The sequence below is a fragment of the Pelobates fuscus genome, chromosome 2 (assembly GCF_036172605.1).
Source record: "Pelobates fuscus isolate aPelFus1 chromosome 2, aPelFus1.pri, whole genome shotgun sequence".
Taxonomy (NCBI): domain Eukaryota; kingdom Metazoa; phylum Chordata; class Amphibia; order Anura; family Pelobatidae; genus Pelobates; species Pelobates fuscus.
The window spans coordinates 431,818,057-431,826,067 of NC_086318.1; the positions used below are offsets into that span (position 1 = coordinate 431,818,057).

General features: G+C 44.8%; 1 protein-coding gene across 1 annotated transcript in view; it reads right to left on the reverse strand.

The window, feature by feature from the left end:
* LOC134586440 (calpain-14-like) overlaps positions 1-5,559 on the reverse strand; it is a 44,822-nt gene extending 39,263 nt beyond the window's left edge. Inside the window, exons 1-2 of the mRNA XM_063441951.1 lie at positions 5,464-5,559; positions 3,198-3,257 (exon numbers count right to left, since the gene is read on the reverse strand). The gene's annotated coding sequence lies outside the window, so the exon portion shown is untranslated. The remainder of the gene's footprint in view (positions 1-3,197; positions 3,258-5,463) is intronic.
* Positions 5,560-8,011: the final 2,452 nt, after the last annotated feature.

Consider the following 8,011-nt stretch of genomic DNA (forward strand, 5'->3'; position numbering starts at 1 on the left):
ATGCGTTTTTAACCACTCATGCCCACTGAGCCTTGTATAAAGAAAGAGGACTACTGAACTCAGAGGGTAAAGAAATCAAGTACGCAGCTGAGATATTACAACTACTGGAAGCCGTGTGGGAACCGAAAGAAGTTGGTATCATACATTGTCGAGCGCATCTGAAAGGTGATGGTGATGTAACAAAAGGAAATCGGATGGCAGATAATGCAGCCAAGCGTGCCGCTGAATCAGGAAAACAGGAGTATGTGGAACGTATAGCTGCTCTCATACCAACCCCTCTGTCTCAATGGACTCCAATTTATACAGCTCAAGAAGAAGAGTGGTTAAAGACTGAAACTGGGAAGTACCTGGAGAATAAGTGGTATCAGTTAGAAGATGGAAGGATAGTCATTCCAGCATCGCTAGCCGTAGAAATTGTCCAGAATTATCACAATGGGACACATTCCGGGAGAGATAGTATGGAAGAATCTCTTAGGAAGCATTTCTACATACCAAGATTGTCCAACTTGACTCAAGCCATTGTACGAAGATGTGTGATATGTGCCAAGAACAACGCAAGGCAAGGTCCAGTGAAACCACCGGGAGTCCAGTATATGGGAGGACTCCCTATGTCCGATCTCCAAATAGACTATACGGTAATGCCTAAATCCGGCGGACATCGCTACCTACTAGTAGTTGTGTGTACCTACTCAGGATGGGTAGAAACATGTCCTACTCGTACAGAGAAAGCAGAAGTTGTGCGATTTCTGTTGCGAGAAATAATACCCAGATATGGACCACCATGTTCTATAGGATCGGATAATGGTCCAGCCTTTGTTCACCAGTGCCTACAACAACTGACTCATATGCTTGGTATTAAGTGGAAGCTTCATACGGCATATAGACCTCAGAGCTCTGGGAAAGTGGAAAGGATGAACAGAACTATTAAGAACCAATTGGCAAAGATGTGTCAAGAAACTCAACTTAAATGGAATGTTCTTTTGCCAATAGCTCTGTTACGCATTCGTAGTACACCTACCAGAAGGATGGTAGTGAGAACATTCTACAGAGTTTATCTATCTCAATTTCATCAAAAATCTGTGGGAAGTGCATATTCCTTGGCACATAAACAGAATGACCACAGATCATTAAAAAGCATGAACTCAGGTTTTACACATTTCATGCGTTTTGCACTAGATTCTGATACCACTTAAAAAAAAATTATAATAATATACAGTGTATATATATGTGCATCTTGTAATACCTTTTTTTTTATTGGACTAACAGAATCTCTACATTGTTTATTGTGGAAGAGTAAAAATAGGGAGATAAAAAGGAAAGAGGGAGAAAAAAAGAAAAGAGGGGACACTGCCCCACACTCTAGGGCAGGGGCGGATCCAGAACCTAATCTCGTGAGGGGCACTAGTAGATTATTTAAAGGAACAGTCCAGGCACAATAACCAATATAGCTCTATGTAGTGGTTATGGTGCATGGAGTGCCATGGTTCCCTCCCAAAATAAGTCAAACCACTTTAGACCAGTTTGACAACTTACCTGGAATCTGCCGGGATAAGGGCTCTAGTAGGATTTAGGGGCAGTAGTGTGTGTGTGAGTAAAGTGTGTGTGTGTGTGTGAGGCGTGCAATGTGTATATGTGAGGGGTGCAATCTTTGTGTGAGGTGCATAGAGGGATGCAGGGTGTGTGTGTGTGTGTGTGTGAGGGATCCTCTCTCCCTCACCCTCCAGCTGTCAGCAAAGTGTCTGTGGGGTGGTGAGTGAAATCTTTGATCTCCCCTCCGGTCCGTGAAGGCACAAAGAAGGGCCAGCGCTTGGATAACACCGACCCGGTAGGGGAGAGCATCGGCTCTGAGGGTGGGGGGGGCAGATTGGATCCGCCACTGCTCTAGGGTACCAGAGGATGCTGTATCCAGGACAACCAGGTGTTGTGTGTAATAGCATTGTAAACAATCAAATCACAAGTCTGTGCTGTGAGTTGTTCCATGTCTCTGATATCGGTCAAAAGATTGCGCAGTTCTACCTGAGAAGACAATGTCAATTGTTTCCACTGTCTGGTCAGCGCTCTCCTAGCCACTAGGGCCACCACATATATTGGCATGTTTGAAGCCACTTCAATGTGGCAGATCACAGATAATTACCAGCAAATAAGTAGGTGACAGTTTTAATTTATTACAACTGAGTTCAGGGTATAATAAGGAATGGCTGCAGTGCTACCAAATTCTCTCTCTATCACTACTCGGACTAATAGTAGTAGGGGGCCACCTTGTGGTAAAATTTTAAAATGCAGTTTCAAATAGACAGAGGGAGTTTAAAAAAAAAATTCTACTACAGTATTACTGTTTATACTATCCATTAGCAGAAGAACTACGACTGGCGAACCCATGAGGTGGCCTTTGCCTTTAGAGCCATGGGACATGTATTGCTAAACAGGGGCCCAGTCAAGTGCCAAGGCCTTTTAGGAAGACAACCCTGTAATATCGGAGAGCGTTGGGAGGAAATGACAGTCTGTCAATTCCTCCCAGATATAGAGGGAAAGAGGCACAGGCAGCAGGGAGAGAAGCAAGCTACTAGACAGTCATGTAAACATTGTCTATTCTCTAAAAAGGCAGTGTTTACATTAAAACTACAGGGACAGGCTATAGGCATTAGAACAACTAAATTAAGTATTACTTTAGTGAGAGGGTAGTGGATGCATGGAATAGCCTTCCATCTGAAGTGGTAGAGGTTAACACAGTAAAGGAGTTTAAGCGTGCGTTGGATAGGCATAAGGCTATCCTAACTATAAGATAAGGCCAGGGACTAATGAAAGTATTTAGAAAATTGGGCAGACTAGATGGGCCGAATGGTTCTTATCTGCAGTCACATTCTATGTTTCTATTAAGTTATAGTTGTTATGGTGACTATAGTGTCCCATTAATAATCAGATGGAATGCTATATAAGCATCTGGGCATTGGATATTGTACACAGCCTCTGAGAATTTTCAGTTTTAAAGGGCCAAGTTCTCTTTAAACGTTTGTTCCACCCACTCTCGTTCGAATTACTTCCACTTGAGATTGGTAAGTGACATGTCCTCTTTCCCTTTTTTTTGTTTTAGTTTCCTATGCCATTTTTATTTTCTCTTCCTTCTACCTCATTATTTCCCTTCCCTCCTACCACACCTCATTTTTTTGTTCTCTTATGTATGAGCATGGTGTACTTACTATTTGCTTGTGTGTTGATTTCCTTTTTTCCCCCTTTTCTTTTAATTTTCTCCTTGATGTCTTTAAAGAGAGGTTATCATTATTAAATGACATGTGAGTTTAAAAGCAAAAAAAAAAAAAAAAAAACTTTAGCTCTGAACCCTGTCGTGTAATTTCTGAAAAAATCTGCATAGATCCCAGAAAGCCAAATATACATTAGTGATAATGTAAGCCTGGTGGCGTCTTTCCTGGTCACCTTGGTCTGTCTATTTGCAAGGGTGAGCGTATGTCTCTGCACTCCACATGAGGTAAGACCCTGACATATACACACATGCTCACTCACAGACATACACACATTCACTGACATATACACACATGCTCACTCATATACATACACACATTCACTGACATATACACACATGCTCACTCACATACATAGAAACATAGAATGTGACGGCAGATAAGAACCATTCGGCCCATCTAATCTGCCCAATTTTCTAACTACTTTCATTAGTCTCTGGCCTTATCTTATAGTTAGGATAGCCTTATGCCTATCCCACGCATGCTTAAACTCCTTTACATACATACACTCATTCACTGACATATACACACATGCTCACTCATTCACGGACACACACTAACAGATATACACACTGCTTAATGCTTACTATTAATGTACATGTTAATTCGCCTCATATTGACGAGTATTTGAACACTTTAAATCTGCACTGATTTGGCTCAATTCGAGATATAATTAATTCTGATAAAAGTAGATTTAGTTTATTCTATCCATTCTAATTCCTCCTAGTTTACCAATGGAATGACTTTTGGTAATACAAATTCAAAGCTCATCAGCTAAACCCTGAGAGTATATTTTGAAAAAAAAAAAAAAATACTGTATTGCCTTTAATATAAGTCAGTCTAACTTTATGTATTTAAAAGATGCAAACCTTACAAAAATAAGTGCAGTATTCTCGACATCTCAAGCAGTGTCTATATCACTTATTATGGAAGGGTATGGGGGGGGGGGAGGCTGCACGGGGGGGGGGGAGGCTGCACGGGGGGGAGGGGGGGGTAAGGGGCTGTGCAGGGGTGGTAAGAGGCTGCACAGTGGTGTTAGAAGCTACAAAGGTGGTAAGGGGCTGTACAGGTTAAAAGATGCAAACCTTACAAAAATAAGGTCTATATCACTTATTATGGAAGGGTATGGGGGGGGGGGGGGGGGGAGTGGGCTGCACAGGGGGGGTAAGGGGCTGCGGGGGAAAGGGAGTAAGGGGCTGAGCAGGGGTGGTAAGGGGCTGCACGGGGGGGTAAGGGGCGGAGCAGGGGTGTAGGAAGCTGCACAGGGGAGGTAAGGGGCTGAGCAGGGGTGGTAAGGGGCTGTGCAGTGGTGTTAGAAGCTGCACAGGGAGGTAAGTGGCTGCACGGTGGAGGTAAGGGGCTGCGCAGGGTTGGGGTAAGGGGCTGCGCAGGGGGGTAAGGGGCTGTAAAGGGGTGGTAAGGGGCTGTACGGGGGGTAAGGGGCTGCACAGGGGGGTAAGGGGCTCTACAGGGGGGTAAGGGGCTGCACGGGGGGTAAGGGGCTGTACAGGGGGGTAAGGGGCTGCACAGGGGGGTAAGGGGCTTCACAGGGGGGTAAGGGGCTTCACGGGGGGGTAAGGGGCTGCACAGGGGGGGCAAGGTACTGTACAGGGGGGTAATGGGCTGCACGGGGGGTAAGGGGCTGTACAGGGGGGTAAGGGGCTGTACAGGGGGGTAAGGGGCTGTACAGGGGGTAAGGGGCTGTACAGGGGGGGTAAGGGGCTGCACAGGGGGGGTAAGGGGCTGCACAGGGGGGGTAAGGGGCTGTACAGGGGGGGTAAGGGGCTGTACAGGGGGGGTAAAGGGCTGCACGGGGGGGTAAGGGGCTGCACAGGGGGGGTAAGGGGCTGTACAGGGGGGGTAAGGGGCTGTACAGGGGGGGTAAGGGGCTGCACAGGGGGGGGTAAGGAGCTGTACAGGGGGGTAAGGGGCTGCACAGGGGGGGTAAGGGGCTGCACGGGGGGTAAGGGGCTGCACAGGGGGGTAAGGGGCTGTACAGGGGGGGTAAGGGGCTGTACAGGGGGGGTAAGGGGCTGCACAGGGGGGGGGTAAGGGGCTGTACAGGGGGGTAAGGGGCTGCACAGGGGGGGTAAAGGGCTGCACAGGGGGGGGGGGGTAAGGGGCTGCACAGGGGGGGGGGGGTAAGGGGCTGCAAAGTGTTGGGTTGCTTAACATATTGAAATAGAGCAATAATTATTGTAATTACTGTAATCCTCCCTCTTTGGGCTCCTGGGGTAAGAGAGGGATAACAGGGATCCCTGGTGGTCTTCTTGCTGTTGTTGCCAAGGTATCACTTCCGGTGAGGAACTCCTTGGTCCCACAGCCAATGACATGGCTCCCCACAAGGAACCAATCACCGTGCAGCTCACTGAGTTGTGGGCGGGGCTGAGATTTCCCACAGAAAGATCTGGAAATATCCAGAACAGTTTATCAAACATTTAGCAGAACAAACCTGGGGGTCAGAATGGAGGGTTACTGGGGTACAGGCTGAGAGTAAAATCACTGTGAATAAAGTAATGACAGGGTGAAAAAAGGAAATACTAAAAGTAATGACAGAGAGAATGAGGGAAATACTGAAAGTAATGACAGAGAGAATGAGGTAAATACTAAAAGTAATGACAGGGAGAATGAGGTAAATACTAAAAGTAATGACAGGGAGAATGAGGTAAATACTAAAAGTAATGACAGGGAGAATGAGGGAAATACTAAAAGTAATGACAGGGAGAATGAGGGAAATACTAAAAGTAATGACAGGGAGAATGAGGGAAATACTAAAAGTAATTACAGGGAGAATAAGGGAAATACTTAAAGTAATGACAGGGAGAATGAGGGAAATACTAAAAGTAATGACAGAGAGAATGCGGGAAATACTAAAAGTAATGACAGAGAGAATGAGGGAAATACTAAAAGTAATGACAGGGAGAATGAGGGAAATACTAAAAGTAATGACAGGGGGAATGAGGGAAATACTAAAAGTAATGACAGGGAGAATGAGGTAAATACTAAAAGTAATGACAGGGAGAATGAGGTAAATACTAAAAGTAATGACGGGGAATAAAGGAAATACTAAAAGTAATAACGGAGAAAGTAATGACATGGGGAATGAGGGGAATACTAAAAGTAATGACAGGGAGAATGAGGGAAATATTAAAAGTAATGACAGGGAGAATGAGGGAAATACTAAAAGTAATGACAGGGAGAATGAGGGAAATACTAAAAGTAATGATGGTAAATGAGGGAAATACTAAAATTAATTACAGGGTGAATGAAGGAAATACTAAAAGTAATGGCAGGGATGTAATGGATCACCTGGCACCACGACTGGGTACCTCCGCCAACAGATGCTTCCTAGCTGACGCTGAGGACCATAAGCGCCGCACCAAACACCACAAGCACTGCAGACTCCACAACCGCCGTAGCTTGGCTAGGATCTCGCCGTCTTCCTTCCACCCTGGACCAAATACTGATATCCAGGACCGTGTGGGAAAGACCTCTCCTACTCCAGAAACCGTAGCAGGAACAGCTCTTAGAAGAGCTAGTGATTAGAACCCAGGGGAGTATAATGATTATAGCAATTCCTTGTAGTGATATAGCTGTTCCCTCCACACAAGAGACAACTCAAGTTGAGGGTGAAGAGGAACTCAGTTTTAATGGAGGCACACTGGCCTTTTATGCAAGTTTCCCAACAAGGGTGACACCCATACGGTATACACGATCCCTCCCCTCTGCCTGGGAGGTGATTGAGGCAGATAGTGCATTAACTTAATTATCTTTAGGCAGAAAAATATATTTATTTTTATAAACTCCCATAAATACCCTAAAACACATATTCCCATAAATGTTACATCCCCTGAAACCCCTGATCTGGGTAAACAACATATCCAAAAATCACCCAGATCAGATCAGGGGTTCAGAAATTGTATGGAAGTCATAGTTTTGCCCAGGCGCAGGCATGGTCACATGCCCAAAACAGTTCCATAAAATCACGGCTAAGTGCTGCTGGAGGACCAACCAGGAACTGCGAGGTTTTCAGGCCAAAAATACTTCCAGGGCATTTGTGTCTAAGTCTCCCTGAAGTCTATTTGCAGTTTTGGTCCATGTGAACAAGATGGCGGCCACTTCGACTGTTCAGGAGTTTGAAGTGCCACTTCGAAAGTTCGAACTGTGGCCATAAAAACCGAAAAATGCACGAACAGTGATTTAAACCAGGATTTATCAAAGGGGCCGTAGTCACAGGGTAGGAGGCAGGCAAGCAGGTCCCTCCAAAACCCAGTGACAAAGTTGCTTTCATCACAGTTGGCACTTTATAAATAATAATAATAGAATGTCTTCCCAGACCTGTGATGTATTATTTGTGCATGGAAATTTACAGAATGCAGTGCAACCACTTGCTGTCAGTGTTACATCCGCACTTCCTACAGATATTGCAATAAAATGAATATATTCATAGTGAATTCATGGATTAATCCTTTAGACAGTGTTGCATAAATATCTTCATCTCACAAAATCAAATAAAGATAAAAGAGTTACTTCCACTATTACACTTTCTGGAGTCTATTTTTAAACAATGAGCTGATAATACATTTGCTAAATTAAATTATCCTCCCATCTCGTCATGAAATAGTTTAATCCACATCCCACCTGCTCAGAGTAACCATCTATCCCTTGCTGTGTTTTGGGTAACGGTGATTTAATAGACCTGGGCACTGTGACAATTTATATTTTGTCTGAATACACTTGGACAAGAAAAAAAA